This window comes from Molossus molossus, unplaced genomic scaffold, assembly GCF_014108415.1.
Source record: "Molossus molossus isolate mMolMol1 unplaced genomic scaffold, mMolMol1.p scaffold_m16_p_7, whole genome shotgun sequence".
Classification (NCBI taxonomy): domain Eukaryota; kingdom Metazoa; phylum Chordata; class Mammalia; order Chiroptera; family Molossidae; genus Molossus; species Molossus molossus.
The window spans coordinates 35,161,533-35,179,320 of NW_023425401.1; the positions used below are offsets into that span (position 1 = coordinate 35,161,533).

Below are 17,788 nucleotides of genomic sequence, written 5' to 3' on the forward strand. Positions count from 1 at the left end.
GAAAATACTTTTCCAATGTTTGCTTAATAAGTACTATGCACCTTTAATTCTCCTTCCCCGTTGGTCTCTTTCATTCCCTGAATGGGTGTGGCTAGCTTGAGGAGATCAATGGGAAAAGGTTTTTGATCCCCCTACCTTAAGCCAGAAGTGTTTGTCAAGTGGGCAAGAGGATCAGTCACTGATGGATAGAAATTTTTTTTTTTAACATAAGTTCCAGTTGCCTTCAAATTGATCTTAACTACCATAGTCAGCTATAGTGGCTCATGGCAGAAGGCTGGAACAAAAGTCTCCACTTTTCCAGATGCCATTTTTCCCTTTCCTTTTTTCTAATTGTCTTCTCCTCAGAAAGTAGCTATACAAAGCTCTAGAAGAGCTAGAATTTTACATTAGAATTATCATTAAGGATGCGAGAGGAGAATATTTCTCAGGAACCAGTTGAAGATCATGGTTATAAGAACTCAGAGAGAATAGCCTGGAGATGCCTGTAGGATCCTTACTAAATCATGGTTCCAGTCAATGGCAACTTCAGTTGTCATTACTTTGGATCAGGTGGGAGGGGAGGGGAGGTGGACTTCCAAGCTATCTTGAAACAAAGATAACTGTGCCAGTTATCAATTTATTGTCTCTCAGCTTCAAATTTACTTTTCTTTCTTTTTTTTTTTAATCCTCACCCGAGGACATTTTTCCATTTTTTGCACAGATAGAGTGGTAGGGAGAGAGAGGAAGAGAGAGAGAGAGAAACATTGACGTGAAAGGGACACATCGAGTGGCTGCCACCCGCACGACCAACCAGGGCCGAGGACAAACTGCAACCAAAGTACGTGCCCTTAGCGGGAACCGAACCCGGGTCTCTCCGGACCGCAGGTGGATGCTCTAACCGCTGAGCCAAACCGGCCAGGGCCAAATTTACTTTTCAATACCTGCTTAGGATAATGCATTAGACTCTTTAAGCATTTCTCTGTCACAGTGCATATGATGTCTTACTATAGCTTAATTCTGATTTAACATTTAACACACAAATCCTCCCTAACCCCCCACCCCCCGCCAACAAAAAACAACACCAGTCCTGAGTGATTTGGCATTGTCTGGCATTTAAAACCCTCCATGATCCTGCTGTCCTTCCAATCTTATTTTCTACTCTTCCTAAAATAACCAAGACAAGCAGCATCGTGTAGTACAGAAAGTCCAATCCTAGGATTGACTTTTAGTTCTACCACTTAAGACTAAGCAGACAGGGTATGTCCTTAGGTTCTTCTGAGTTTCAGTTTACTTATCTGGAAAACGGGGCTATTAATAACTTCTGTGCCTACCTCACAGAGTGTTACAAAGTTAAATTAAATAATCTATGTAAAAACCTTAAGAATTAAGTTTCTGTCTAAATGTAATGTATGACCATAAATGTATAATTATTATTTTTTTTAATGAAAAATGACAATTACTGTCAAGCATCTTTTAGTATCTCTGGATTGGCAAAAGTGATTAAGGACTTAATACAGAACTCAAAATTATATATTACTATTATTATCATTATTTTTATTCCTCACCTGAGGAGGATATTTTTCCATTGATTTTTCTAGATATAGTGGAAGGGAGGGATGGAGAGAGAGAGAGAGAGAGAGAGAGAGAGAGAGAGAGAGAGAGAGAAACATTGATGTGAAAGAGTCACATCAATTGATTGCCTCCCGCACGACCCCAACCAGGGCCTGCAACCCTTCTGTCTGTAGGTCAACACTCTTAACTGCTGAGCCAAATCAGCCAGGACTATATGTAATTTTTATATTTTATGTTTTTAGTTTGTTTCAGGATGGGTGAAGTAAGACATTAAAAGTATCTTGACTGGCCAGGCCTGTGAGGTTTAGTGGATTGAGCGTCCTTCCATGGACCGAGAGCTCCTGGTTCGATTCCCAGTCAAGGTACATGCCAGGGTTGTGGGCTCGATCCCCAGTAGGGGGCTTGCAGCAGCTGACTGATGTTTCTCTCTCACATTGATGTTTCTCTCTCTCTCTAAAAATATCTTTATCTATCTATCTATCTATCTATCTATCTATCTATCTATCTATCTATCTATCAACTATCTTGGCTGGATTATTTCTCTTTTCTTTGCCATCAAAAACACAAAATAGAATATGACTGTAAAATTTTGGGGCAGGGTAGAACATTTGTCTTTTTCATCATTTGATCCTGAGGGCATCCATTCATTACTTGGATAGACAGATAGTTTCATTCACATGTGTGAATTCATTAAAGTAATACTCCTTTCCACGTTCTTTGATTGTGCATGTGCTTTGTAAACTGTAAAAGAGAAGGAATGAATTATTTTTAGAAAATAAACCTGAGAAGGAAAAGCGTTCAAGCTGGTGAGGAATTCAACCTATTCAAAATTCAGATCCCTTGGGGGAGGTATTTTTAGTCCATGAGAATTTGATAAAGGGCTGTAGGGCCTTAGGTGTGTGTGAGGAGATGAGGGACCCTGTGTAGAAAGAGGCAATTTCTTCAGTTGTTCATTGGATTGGACTCATCTTTGTTGGGCATCAGGCCAGCCTGTGGATGTTTTCATCAGCAGGTGGTTCTTCTGAATTCCTCATTATCTTAGATATATAATGCTGGAGGCAAAAAGTCATTTCCATGAGAACTGGAAACATGAATGGCATTAAAAAACTTATTTAAAAAAACCACTTCCTTTGGAAGGAAATATAGGGTTCCTTCTTTTGTAACCTAAAGAAAAAGGTTAATTCAATAGAGGGTGAAAATGAAGAGAAGTCACCATTCCAGTCTTGCTTAGACAAAACCTTTATTATCTAATCTTTCTATAGCTCTTTGTATTTTCCAAAGACCTTTACAAAATACATCCCCCGCCCCCCATAACAAGCCTCTAATCAAAGCAGGTTAGTATTCATTTTTCCATTTTTTTAGATGAGAAAAAAGAATTCCCAAGAAGTGAGGTCACCTTCATAGGTCCTGGGTGAGTCAAAGGTAGAATGAGGTTTGAAGCGGACAGAGTTCTTGGCTTAATTACTCTGCATTGTGCTATTTCTTCTCTGGCTAAAGCCCTACAAATTGGTTAAAAAGAATTTTTAATTGAAGAAGCCAATCTAGAATTCTGAAGAGAGGATACTCTGTGGGAAGGCTTGAGGTTTCACTGAAACTGAGAATTTTTGGGGCCACGAGGCTCAGAAGGCTATGGAGAAGAGCTGATGTGGCTGACATGCTTCAGAGAAGGGAGACCTGACTTCAGAGGAGATACTCCTTCGGGTCTCCTGGGGATTATAGTTGCATCTCCTTATAGAAGAAATTAGAAAGTGATGTTTGCAGAATTGGCATCTCAGGAAGTGGTTTAGCTCAGCCATTGAAATTTGTGTCCAGTTCTCATGTACTCAGTCAACTCTTAGTGTCTTTGAATTCCTTTTTCCAGAGGAGAACCTGGTCAGTCTCCAATTCTGGAAACTCTAATTCAAGTTATGTATTTTTTTTTTTCAACATGAATCTATATATATATTTCATGTAAGATTGCTCACTAGTACATTACCATATACCCTATAGGCACCTCAATAAATATTTATTAATGTTAATCATGAGAACAATCTTTTTAAATATTTACATTTAAAATATGTACTCTACCAATACTGCAACAGGGAAAACTTTCAGTATAATTATATTTTGCATTTATATCCAGTGATTTATTTCCTAGAATCTCAAAATTTGGCACAGATATGACTATGGTATATGTTTTTCAATATTGAAGTTATTGAAAAATGTTGGTCCTGTTTTATAGATGAGGAGTTAAAAAGGGAATGATTTACAAAAAGTCTCACAGTAGATTGAAATGAAAAAGAATGAAAATTTAGGCCTATGTTTCCAAATTTTACTAAAATCCATCAAGTTCTTAGAACTAAACTAATGGTCAAGAAGTTATATTGGCCCGATCAGTGTGGCTCAGTGGTTGAGCATTGATCCATGCACCAAGAGGTCGCTGGTTCGATTTCCAGTCAGGGCACATGCCCAGGTTGTGGGCCTGATCCCCAGTGGGGGGGGCATGCAGGAGGTGGCCAATCGATGTTCTCTCTCATCCTCTCCCTTCCTCTCACTCTAAAATTAATAAAGAAAAAAAAGTAAAAAAAAAAAAATTATATTGAGGTATGGTTAGTTCACATATATGGACTTATCTTCTGGACTAAAATTTAATTTTGAAAAATAATTTTTTTTTTTATTCTACCTGTGAGATTATAGCCTCTACTAGCAGTTGGAGGCTTTTTCCTCCATTAAATTTAACCTGTGATTGTTTATTTATGATGTTTTGGATGGTAGTATTACCTATTTATATTACTGCTATCTATTTTTATTTTGCAAATCAGCCTAATCAATAAAGAAATTGATTCACTATTTTGTTTTAAATATATAGATCCATAATTTAAAAAAACACATGCATTGAAGTTAGAATAGTTGTTAATACTTTTCTTCATGTAAGTGGAAAATGGTTGTAGTAGTTCATATATTTTAGGAATAAATTCAGTAGCTATTTTAGAAGTATGCTACCTAGTTATTTTTATAACTTCATGTATGAATAAAATGAGTAACTGGTCTAAATATTTAAAAGCAATAGAAAAATGCATTTTATAGCATTTTTTCTTGTTCAAATTCTATAAACTGTCTTAAAGTATTAAATATATTTATCATTTGTTTTAAATAGTATTTCTCAACATGTGAGTTATAGCTCACCCACATCAGGTATTTACTGAGATATTTACTAAAATTCAGAGCCAAGGGTCTCACCCCAAATCAAGTGATCATGACTCAACACTGGGGTCCAGAAATCTGCATTTTAAAATATGCTTTTTAGGTGACCTGTACAAACTGCAGGTAATTCAGCATTGCTTCAGTGGGAGGTGGGGACCCAGTCAAGGGAGATGAGCAAAGACATGAGAGGCACAATCTGCTGTGGCATTAGGATCTTCTCCAGAGGTAATGAAGAGTTCAGATAACTTAAGGTAACTAGATTCATTTGAGTTACTTTTGTAAATGATTTGTTTAGAGGGTTAACCCATTATCAAGAAAGATAACGGGCTAAATGCACGTAGGATTGTATTCTCATATAAGATTACTTTGAAGGATATCAGACGTAGATAATTTATTTCCTCACACTCCTGGCACTTAAGGGTTTCAATTTTTTGCTTGTGAATGACAACCCATATAAACAACTATTATGATTTATATAAAAATTAATGTATGGAAAAAGAAACTAAAGGATCAAACTGGTAATATTGGTAATATACATTCACAATTACAAAATCTTTGGTAACTGTAAATGCCATTATTATACTAAAAAAGTGGTAAACATTCAGAAGGAACTGGTTCAAGGCTGGTATACTTTAATAGAGTCTATTTGTGTTAGCAATTTATATTGGCTTGAGCATATTTGCAATTATAACTTATCTATCTTCTGTGTAATTAAAAATATAATTGTAGCCTGGCTAGTGTGGCTCAGTTGGTTGAGCTGTGCACCAAAATGTTGCCAATTGAATTCCTGGTCAGGGCACATGCCTGGGTTGCAGGTTTGATCCCCGGTTGGGGCTCATGCAGAGGAGAGTTGATTGATGTTTCTCTCTCTCTCTCCCTTCCTTTCTCTAAGAGAATTAAAAAGTTATATATATATCCATATATATAGATATGGATATATATGTATTATATATGTATATATGGATATATATGTATTATATATGTATATATGTGTATATATATTTGTGGTAGTAAGGTTAGTCTGCTGAAATAACCCAAAATGTGGCTCAGTACGATAAAGGATGGTTTCTCACTCATGTCACAGCCAGTGCAGGTGTCAGGGTAAGCTGAAGCATTGCTCCATGCAGGAACCCAGGCCTTTTTATTTTTTATTTATTTTTTTATTTTTTTATCCTCACCCGAGGATATTTTTCCATTTTTTGTACAGATAGAATGGGAGGGAGAGAGAGGAAGGGAGAGAGAGTGAGAAACATCGACGTGAAGGGACACATCGAGTGGCTGCCACCCGCACGACCAACCAGGGCCAGGGACAAACTGCAACCGAAGTACGTGCCCTTAGCGGGAACCGAACCCGGGTCTCTCCGGACCGCAGGCCGACGCTCTAACCGCTGAGCCAAACTGGCCAGGGCGAGGCCTTTTTAAACCAATTGTTCTACCATCTTCTGAGGCCTTGAAATCTAGTCTGTGTCTAGCCTACAGGAAAGGTGGGAAGAGAGTGTGGAGAAGTTATACATGCTCTTAACCACGTCATTGGATGTGACACACATCACCGCCTCCTCCACATTCCACTGGTGAGAACCAGTCACATGATCCCACTGAGCAGCAAGGCATCTGGAAGCAGTGGTTTGATACTTCATCAAGAAAGAAGAGTACAGCCCAGCCGGTGTGGCTCAGTGGTTGAGCATTGACCCCTGCACCAAAAGGTCGCCAGTTCGATTTTCGGTCAGGGCACATGCCCAGGTTGTGGGCTCGATTCTCAGTGGGGGGCATGCAGGAGGTGGTCAGTCGATGTTCTCTCTCATCAATGTTTTCTCTCTCTCTCACCCTCATCCTTCCTCTCACTAAAATCAATAAAGGAAAAAAAAATGCCATCTAAAAAAAAAAGAAATCTTTAGGAAAAAAATGTACAGAGCCAGTCTCTGCCACAATAGAATATTCTTCCTGATCACTCATACCAAAGATATACACTAGAGAGTAGGAACTGCTCAAATGAATAGACTTATGTATATCCCTTACTCTCAGACATTCACTGAGGCCAACTGCCTTTGCTTGATGGCCCAGGGCAGTGTTTATCAAACTTTTTTTTTTTTTTTTATTGTACTCCAAGAAGAAAAGTATTTTACATGGTGACTCAACACCAGTGCATACATACCAAGACAAACATTTCATACCTAGTATTTTCTACATTGTTCCATTCTATTTTATAGTCTTGCCTACACTAGTCTAGCCTCTGTTTCTGAGGGGGAGATGCCCAGAGGAGTTTGATTCTGGGTTTCCTGATATGTAGATCATTCACACTGCAGTCCTGTAGGCATCTAAAGACTTGCAGTGATCATTTGTGATCACCTCTGTGTTCTTTCCTTCTCCCCTACAGCTAGGGTTATCAGATTTTGCAAATAAAAATATAGGATGTCCAGTGAAGTTTGAATTTCAGATAATGAATAATTTTTTTGGCGGGTATAATAATGTCTCATGCAATATTTGGGACATGTTTATACTAAAAAAATTAATTACATTAAAATAAATTAACTGAGTGTCCTGTATTTTACCTGGCAATCCTTATTACAAAGAACAAGATAATGCAAATTGGAGATTCCCTTTGAAAAGAAATTTTTTTTCTTTATTGATGTTTAGAGAGAGAGGAAGTGAGAGGGAGAGAGATAAAACTCGATGAGAGAGAACATAGATTGGCCACCTCCTGCATGCCCCCCATTGGGGATTGGGCCCACAACCTGGGCATGTGCCCGGACAGGAAATTGAACTGGTGACCTCTGGGTGCATTGGTTGACACTCAGCCACTGAGCCACACTGGCTAGGCAGAGATTCCTTTTAGATACTATTTATTTTTATTAGGTGATGACAATAAAAAAATCAGACAGGCATTAGATATTGGCTTTAGGGACAAGGGTAGATAGGCTCTGAGTTTGGGGCCTGATTTGTAGGGAGGCAGGGAGAAGAGAGAAATTGTATGCAGTCATTGGGCAGTTGCAGAGAAATGGGTAGGTGGGGATGGGTGACACTCACCTGAGAGACAAAGGGGACTGGCAAGGAAGTAAGTCTGTGTGAGGCGTGTTCCTGTAGTCTTACAGCCAGTGGCAGGAGTTCCTGGTCCGTCAATGCCTTTATCCTTTTATCTCTTGAGATCCTATTCCTCTTCCTCGATGTTCCTCCTTATTACCTGAGCTTTGTTGGAGGCGCTCTCTCTCTCTCTCTCTCTCTCTCTCTCTCTCTCTCTCTCTCTCTCTCTCTCTCTTTCTCTCTCAGGGGACAAGGCACAGATGGGAACTTGGAACTTAGATAGGGTGGGGCATTAGCAGGGGTTAGGTGAGTAGGGAGGATTCATCTTTTGAATCCTTAGTTGAAATTATGAATGACTTTCCCATAGGAATGTGGTCTTCAAGTGGTGATATTTTCTATGGAAAATATTCTGCAAGAAATTCCCTAGGAATTTACTAAAATGCAGATTCCTGGGCTCCATACAAAGATTTGGATCTAGGGTAAGGCACTGGATTCCATATTTATTTCCCCCCAAGCTCCCAGTACCACATTTTGGAAAGTATTGTAACAAATTATAGTACAGCATGGTCTAATCTAGTCTAGTGTAGTTCGGATTACATAAAATTATACAGTATTACTAAGTTACAGCATTTATACATTTTCTGGGATCTGTTATTTTTATTTTTTAAATGAATGCCTCAGAATTTCAAGCTACATTCTTACCAAAGGACCTTTGAAACAGAGCCCCTTCCCAAATTGGAAACATGGCTAATACAAATGCCAACTAGTGGCCAGACTAGTTTTAGTTAATTTAAACTAGTTTTTGCTAAAAAAAAATAATTAAAATGCTAGGGACTTGATTTTCCATCTTACCAACCTGAGGGACTAGCTCTAGGACACGAATGTTACATGTTACTGTAAATTCTGCTGGGAGCGGCCCTGCAGCACAGACACTTGTGATTTCCCCATCTCTGAAGCAGGCAGCTGGGGCAGGAGGGCTAGGGACCACACACGTACTCAGCTATGGAGAAAATATTCCCTCAGGTCACTTATCAAGTGCTTGTAGAGTATTTTATATTCATTCATTCATTATTCAATCATTCATTCAACACCGAGTCAACAGTTATTTATTTATTTATTCATTCATTCATTCATTCATTCAGTGCCAACTAGGTTTGAGGCACTACGCTAGGGAATAAAAGATTAATCAGACTGCATTTTTTAATTCTTTCAAGGGCTTATTGTTTCAGAGGGAATATCTACATTCATGCCTTTCAAGAAGCTAAATTTCATGAGATTTAGGAAGGTGAATCAGACATGGTCCTAACCTTAAGGAACATATGGTCAATAGAGGAAACAGGAAACTAACACTGCTCTAGGTGCAGTATTTGGGGAGATGAGACATGTTCTCACAAAACAGAGAGTAACAGCAGGTGGTAGCTGACTTGCGTGGCTCCATCCACAAGTACCACAGGAAGGCAGAAGGCTGCCTCTCTCAACTCAGCACTCCCAGCCTTCCCTACGTGGTTCTGCACATGTTAGAATCAATAGACAACGGTTAGTATAGAAGCATCGACAAATTAACTGTTTTTCACACATCAATGGGTGTCAACTACAACATAGCAGCTTAAAAAGCAAAAAAGCTTTCCCTGTCACTATAGTGAGCATTTAAGTCAACTAATTTGTCTTAAACTTTTATTTATTTAAAAAAATTTTTTTAAATCTTTATTGTTGAATGTATTACAGATGTTCCTCATTTTCCTCCCATTGACCTCCTCCTCCCCATTCCCACCCCCCTCCTGCCTTTTCCCACACTGTTGTCTGTGTCCATTGGTTATGCATATATGCATATAAGTTCTTTGGTTTATTTCTTCCCACCCCAACACTCCGTCCCTTTGAGGTTTGTCAGTCTAGCAACCCATTTGTACTTCTTTTTTTTTTTTATCCTCACCCGAGGACATTTTTCCATTTTTTGTTCAGATAGAGTGGGAAGGAGAGAGAGGAAGAGAGAGAGAAACATCAACGTGAAAGGGACACATCGAGTGGCTGACACCTGCACGACCAACCAGGGCCGGGGACAAACTGCAACTGAGGCACGTGCCCTTAGCGGGAACCGAACCCGGGTCTCTCTGGACCGCAGGCCGACACTCTAACTGCTGAGCCAAACCTGCCAGGGCTCCTGCTGGTTTTTCCAGCCAGAAGTTATGGGGACTTCTCTTCCTGGCACTGGAAACCTGAGTGGGGCACCTGGTGTGGGCCGGGGACCCCTCAGTCCTTAGGGAGGACCTTCCCAGCCGAGGAGTCTCCTGATTTTTATCCACCACATGTGGGTGTTGAACCAGCCCGTGGCACCTCTGCCCCTCCTACCAGTCTCCATGCAGTTGTTTCGTTAATTCCGTAGTTGTAGGCCTTCCATTCAGGTTGATTTCAGGTGGTTTTGAATGATGGTTGTTCTGTAGTTTAGTTGTAACTTTGATGTGGTTGTGGGAGGACATGATACCGCGTTTACCTGCCGCCATCTTGACCGGAAGTCTGTCTTTAACTTTTATATAGATTTTAGCTAGTTTATGAAACTAATAAATCCAAATGAAAAAATTCTAGTGGCTGTTTTTTGGTTAATTTTGATGATAAAAAAAATGCAGGGCATGTTGAATAACAAAGAAAAGCTTGTATGTGAATTTAGCTCCGGTGAGTCCATAGTAAGCCCCCCAAGTGCTTCCCTGACAGCAGCGCTGAATTCTGTGGTGTTTTCCGGCTTCTCCCGCCCCATTTTCCCCCTTCAGGGTCATGAGTGATTAATTTTATTCACTTAGTCTCAAACTGATATTTTTACAGTAATTTTTTTCAAACATTCAGAGACAGATTTCATTTTAATGGTTTAAATTTGAGGAGTTTTTCAGTGCTTTGCTGGGTAGTTGTTCTGAGTGCAGAGGGAACTTAAAGAATAATTTATAAAGCAGGTAATGTATGTGACATTCATATTGCCTATTGATGTCTGCAAGGGGAAAGTTGATCTTGCTTTTTTCCTTAAAAAAATTCCCAAGCCATTATTTAATTAAAATCTCTAACCCAACACCCCAGATTGTAATGTATTAATGATATAGATCTATATAATTTAATGGTATATTTAAAAATAAATATACGAAAACACTTTGAATGATTTATGGTACAATAAAATTTGGGTATATTTATGTGTTGATAATATATCTTATTAATATGTTCTTTTGCATTTGTGACAAGCCATTAACTTTGACTAACATGAAAGCAACCTTTGGTTACTTAAAAAGAGCTTTTGTAGTGAGGTAATTTGTATTGGTTAATGTCAGTGGGACTTATGCAAATTTCATGGGCCTACTATAAATTTTTTGAGTCTTATGATTTTCTAAAAAGAGGAAAAGCAGCTATGAGTCACAAGCCATTATTTCTGAGATATCCATTATTCCTAAGATGTAGCAGCTCCCTTTTTCCGGGCAAAGGAAACTGCTCACAGATGCTCCTGCTAGGCACAGCATTGGTCACAGCTGCTCTACCCTGGCAGGTTAAGATTATTTTTGTGATTCTCCAACTTCTCCTTTTTGCCAATCAAATATAAATTTGTATTTAAGTGTCCTTTGTTAATGATTACAGAGGCAACAACCTGACATAGACTAGCAAGCCAATAAGTAGGTTTAGACACACTTTGTTTAATAAAGATCATTCATTCATTCACTCACTCACTCACTTATTCATTCCTTCAGCAAATGTTTATTAAGCAACCGCTATGTATCAGGTACTGTTCTAGGGGCTGGGATTTCAACAGTGGACAAAACAGGCCACCATCTTGACCCATAGGCTCAAGCTTACATGCTAGTGGGTAGGTATAGATAATAAACAAGCCCTGGCCAGTTTGGCTCAGCAGTTAGAGCATTAGTTGTGGTCCAGAGAGTCCCGGGTTTGGTTTTTGCTAAGGGCACGTACCTCGCTTGCAGTTTCTCCCTGGCCCCGGTTGGGGTCGTGTGGGTGACAACCACTCCATGTGTCTCTCTCACATTGATGTTTCTCTCTCTCTCCCTTCCTCTCTCCTTCCCTCTCTATCTGAAGATAAATGCAAAAAAAAAAAAATGTTCTCAGGTGAGGATAAAAAATAAATAAATAGCCCTGGCCGGTTTGGCTCAGCTGTTAGAGCGTTGGCCTGAGGTCCAGAGAGACCCAGGTTCGGTTCCTGCTAAGGGCATATACTTCCGTTGCAGTTAGTCCCCAGCCCTGGTTGGGTCGTGCGGGTGGCAGCCACTTGGTGTGTACCTTTCATGTCGATGTTTCTCTCTCTCTCTCCTTCTCTCTCCCTCCCACTCTATCTGAACAAAAAATGGGAAAATGTCCTCGGGTGAGGATAATAATAAATAAATAAATAAACAAAAGAATAAGCGAAACATTTAGTATGCAGATAAAAGCTATGGGGAAAAACAAAGCAAGAAAAGGGTAGAAGGAGTTCCAGGGTGAAGTGGATTCAAATTTAAATAAAATGGTCAGAGAAAACCTCACTGATAACATAGACAGACGGAGTTAAGGAGTGAGCCATGTACTGGAGGAAGAGTGTTGTAGGCAGAGGAAACAGCAAGTGTCATTGCTTCCAGGTAGGAGAGTGATTGATGTGTGAACTGAAGAACAAGGAGGCCAGTAGGGCTCAGGAACAGTAATACATAGGAGGAGGTCAGAGAGTTAATGGGGTAAGATCAGGTAGGGCTTTGAAGGTCATTGTAAGGACTTTGGTATTTACTTCAAGGGAGAAGGAGAGCCACCGGCGGGTTTCGAGCAGAGAAATAACACTATTTATGTTTTAAAAGAATCACCATGGCTCCTTCATTAAAATAGGAAGCAAGGTCATCCCCTGAGAGGATGAGGGAGAGGCCCTGGAAGAGATGATAATGCAGTCGCCTGGGAGGATGGGACGATGATTTGATTAGGGAAATATAGTGTGATCACCAGGCAGCACAGAGGGCTGACTTGGGGTTACTGGTCATGAATTTAAAGTGAGATCAGCCAGTCACATGGAGCAGGCAGAATAAGATTTAATAAAGGTTTTGGTTTTGCCCAGTGACTAAGAGAAGGAAGGGTGGGGAAAGGGAGCCGAGTGATTTAGCGCTTGACTGGAGTCTAGGCTGGGCAATGAGAGACGTGAGTACACAGGGGCAGTGAACGTGTGGTGGGATCAAGGGACTGAGCGTGTCACGCCACAGGATTGTTGGGTACTGGACAGTGAGCTGGTCAGAGAATGGTATGCTTGAAAATAAGATCAGGGGACAAAAACTGATTTCATTTAGGGTGTGGTAAGACAGTTATCTTTCTCAGAGGGAATATGAAAATGCCAGAGAAAAATGTTCATTGTAATTGATGCCATTCTTTCTAGATTTTTTTTTTTGTCCCCCAATATTTGAGCTTTTAGAACATTAGCAGAAGATATCCACAGTGGCTGATTTAGAAGTTTAGGTACTTTTTTTTTGTAGATTTCATTGAGGAAAAAGTATATAACCTAACTGAATCTGCCTTTCCAAGATAATTTCTTTTTTTGCTAAAAACAAAGAAACAAATAAAAAATAAAAAAAAACAAAATAAAAACCTAAACAAAAAACAAAACAGGGCCCTGGCCGGTTTGGCTCAGTGGTTGGAGCGTCAGCCCGCAGACCAGAGTCCTGGGTTTGGTTCCTGCTAGGGGCACATACCAAAAACAACAACAACAACAACAAACAAAACAGAACTGAGGTAAAGAAGACGAAATATCCCCTATTCAATTGGAAATATTTAATGAACAAATGAGAATCATATTTATATTTTTCATTGTCCCAGGCACTGGCTATATAGTAGAAAAACACTGTGAATTATGGCACAGTAATGGTTACAGTAAAACCAAGATACAAAATTACCCAATAAATACTTGCCATTGGAATACACATCTCATTTACAAAATCATGCTGTTTCTCTATTGCTTTTGAAGAGAGACTATTAGACTCTAAACACATAAAACTTGAAAGAAGTATAAGCATAAATTATTTAGTGCTTTTTCTTAAACACCAGATTAAAATGCCAACATTTGGAATTTCATAACTTACAAGTGGTAGTTAAGCTGCTTGAGTCAAAATCGCATCAGAATGTGTAAGGATCCCTTAAGTTAAGTTGGAAAGAGGATTTCAAAACATCTGCCCACCCCGCCATAAGCCTTTTTAGGCATAGATAATGTAAAAACAAACAAACAAAAAACAAAACAAAACAAAATACTTCAAGCTCTGCAGATTGACTATCAAGGATAATTAGCTATTTAATTATTTTTTAATTAATTAAATTTATTTATTTTTATCCTCACCTGAGGATATTTTTTCTATTTATTATCAGATAGAGTGGGAGGAAGGGGGAGAGAGGGAGAGCGGGGCAGGGAGAAACATCCATGTGATAGAGACACATCGACTGGCTGCCTCGCTGCACAACTGACCAGGGCCTGGGACGAACTTATGCCCTTGACTGGAATTTAACCAGAGACTCGTTGGTCCGTGGGCCGACGCTCTAACCACTGAGCCGAACCGGCCAGAGCTATTCAGTTATTTTTCAGAAAGAAATTAAAAATGACTTAAGGACAGACTGGTTTTTTTTTTTTTTTTGCATATACTTTTTAAAAATTGTTGACAGTATTACAGATGACCCCCATTTCCCCCACTTTGACCCCCTCCACCCAGTCCCCGCCCCACCTCAGGCCTTCCCCACATTATTGTCTGTGTCCGTGGGCTATGCATATATGCAAACTGTTTTTAAAAGGGCAAGCTCATAAAAAATATAAATTTTGTTGTTTTATAGTTTCCAAATTTTAAACACAGTAATTTTTTGTTTTGCTATAGGATGAAATGTAGAAAGGAACATATAGGTATTTTAAACTAAGGATGTGGCTTAAACAGTACTGTGAAGTCTGTATAGTTTACCACAGAGTATAGATTTTTCCATTGCTTAGGGCTTAGTTGAGAAAGTAAACAAGGACACATGTCAGGAACTTTATGGCCTGTTGCTTTGCTGCAGTGTCAAGTATTACCGTCAGTACTAGAACTATATCATTATTATTATTATCGAGTATTATTATTTGTTATGTTTTATTATCCATTAGAAAATATTTTAAAAAGCTGATTTCACTTTAATAGTGAAGCAACAAAATGGAGCTAATCAAGGAACATTAATGCATTTTGCTATTCAGGAAATCATTCAGAAAAATATTTCCAGAAAATTTTAAGGCAAGAATATTGAAAATAAGATTCCTCAAAGCCCTGGTTGGTTTGGCTTAGCTGTTAGAGTGTCAGCCAGTGGACCAAAGAGTTGTGGGTTTGACTCTGGTCAAGGGCACGTACCTCTGTTGCACTTTGGTCCCTGGCCCTGGTTGGGGTTGTGTAGGAGGCAACCAATCGATGTGTGTCTCTCACATTGATGATTCTCTCTCTTTCCCTCCCTCCCTATTTCCCACTCTGTCTGAAGATAAATGGAAAAATATCCTCAGGTGAGAATTAAAAAAAAAAAAAAAGATTCCTCAAAGAAAGATTCCTCAAAGATACACTTATAACTATGTCAATAATGAAAATTTAGCAAACTGGTTTTTGCCCTCAAATATTTCAAAACATATCTTTGTTGAACCACAATGTTTTAAAATTAATATCTATTGTGCTTGTATCAAATTCAGTGATTTAAGTAAATGGTAATCATTTTGGTCCAATTTTCTGCTATATTGTTCACCTTCCCAAGAACTTCATTCCACCAGCAAGTAAGTTGAGTTCACACCAACATTAAAATATGTAGTCAGGAAATGAGATAATTTTTTTTTAATCCTTACCTGAGGACATTTTTCCATTTTTTGTTCAGATAGAGTGGGAGGGAGAGAGAGAGAGAAACATCGATGTGAAAGGTACACATCGAGTGGCTGCCACCTGCACAACTCAACCAGGGCCGGGGCCAAACTGCAACCGAGATAGTGCCCTTAGCGGGAACCAAACCCGGGTCTCTCTGGACCGCAGGCTGACACTTCAACCGCTGAGCCAAACCGGCCAGGGCAGGAAATGAGATAATTTTGACTCCTCCAAACACACATACATACCTGTCCACTAAAAACCATATATGCCTTTTTATTTCTTTTATCCTCACCCAAGGACATTCTTGCATTTATCCTCAGATAATGCAGGAGGGAGAGAGGGAGGAACAGAAAGAGAGGAACATTGACGTGAGAGAGACACATTGTGTGGTTGCCACCCACACAACCCCAACTGGGGCCGGGGACAAACTGCAACCGAGGTACGTGCCCTTAGCGGGAACCGAACCCGGGTCTCTCGGGACCGCAGGCCAATGCTCTAACCGCTGAGCCAAACCGGCCAGGGCTTGAATATGGATTTTAATTTGAGACTTGTCACCTTTTCCTTTTAAGAGCATGGCATCATCTTTGGTCACAATGACCTCTCCAACTTTTTCCAAGTCATGAGATTGAACATCTTCAAGATTTAGAGTCAATTCTTCTCCAAACACTGAACCACCAGTAGCAATGGCCATGTCTTTGAGCTGGTTCTTTTAATTGTCACCAAAACCTGGAGTTTTGACTGCTACAACCTGAAGACCAATTTTAGCATATTCAAAGTAAGTACACTTAGAGCTTCTCCATCAACATCTTCAGCAATTATGACTGAGGGCTCATTGTGAGCATTGGCAATTTCAAGCACAGGTACAATGGACTAAACACTACAAATTTTCTTTTCACTCAATAGAACATAGACATCTTGGAATTCACATTTCTGACCTTTGGCTGTATTAATAAAGTATGGAGAAATACAACCTCGACCAAACTTCATGCCTTCTCTAATTTCTAACTCATCATTCAGTGTTTTTTTTCATCATTTACTGTGATAACACCCTTTCTTTCAACCTTTTTCATCACATCAGAAGTGATATTGCCAATTTCTTTGTCTCCATATGCAGAAATTGTAGCTACCTGAGCTATTTCTTCAGGGGTTGTCGTCACAGGTTTAGACCACTTCTTAAGTTTGGAAATTTCAGCATCCATAGCTAACATCGCACCTTTCCTGATTTGCAGTGGATCAGCACCTTTGCTGAACTTCTCAAGCCTTCCTGGGCTGGAGAGAGTGCCAGTACAGTAGCAGTGATGGCGCCATTTGTATTACAGGCAACATCCTGAATGAATTTATCGCCAATATTTTGATATTTATCCTTTAAGTCAAAGGACTTTACAATGGTCACATCATCTTTTGTTAATCGGGGACTTCCCCAACTCGGTTCAATAATAACTGTTCTTTCTTTTGGCCCCATAATAATGGCTACTGCATTGGCCAAAAGGTCTACACCTTGAAGCTTTAAGGCTTGGGCATCTGTACCAAATTTTACATCTTTGGCATAAGCCCAAGTGAGGTGAGGAGCCAGTGCCCTGAACACTGGCCTAATCTGGCAAAGGACTTTGTGTACTCGAAGCATTTCTGTGGGGCAGCAGCAGGGTGTGTGAGCAGGGAGATGGGCCATTGGCACTGGGTGAGGGCCAAGGATTTTAAATTAACATATAATAAAAAAGTTGGATGAAAGTTAACCTTAAACTTTTAATAATAAAACTGATGATTGTGGTAAAGGTGTATGACATCACAATTAATTAAATCAATTATTGACCACATTACACTTGCTAGATTTGGTTGAGGCCTGCAAGAAAAGTAGATCTCAAGGAGTTTATAATCTCAAGTGATCTTAAGGAGCTTATCATTTCTTAAAAAAATTTTTTTTCCTTTATTGACTTTAGAAAGAGAGAAAGGGAGAAGGGGAGAGAGAAACATTGATGAAAGAGAACATGGATTGGCTGCCTACTGCATGTCCCACACTGGAGATTGGGCCCACAATTTGGGAATGTGCCCTGACTGGGAATCAAACTGGCGACCTCCTTTTTTTTTTTTTTTAATTTGTTTTTGTTACAGATGTTTCTCCTTTATCCCCCATTGACACCCTCCTCCCCATCCCCCCTGCCTCATTCTCAGCTTTGTTGTCTATGTCCATTGGTCATGCATACACG

General features: G+C 39.5%; 1 pseudogene; it reads right to left on the reverse strand.

Moving 5' to 3' along the window:
* Positions 1–2,531: 2,531 nt before the first annotated feature.
* Positions 2,532–17,208, reverse strand: LOC118619609 (annotated as a pseudogene).
* Positions 17,209–17,788: the final 580 nt, after the last annotated feature.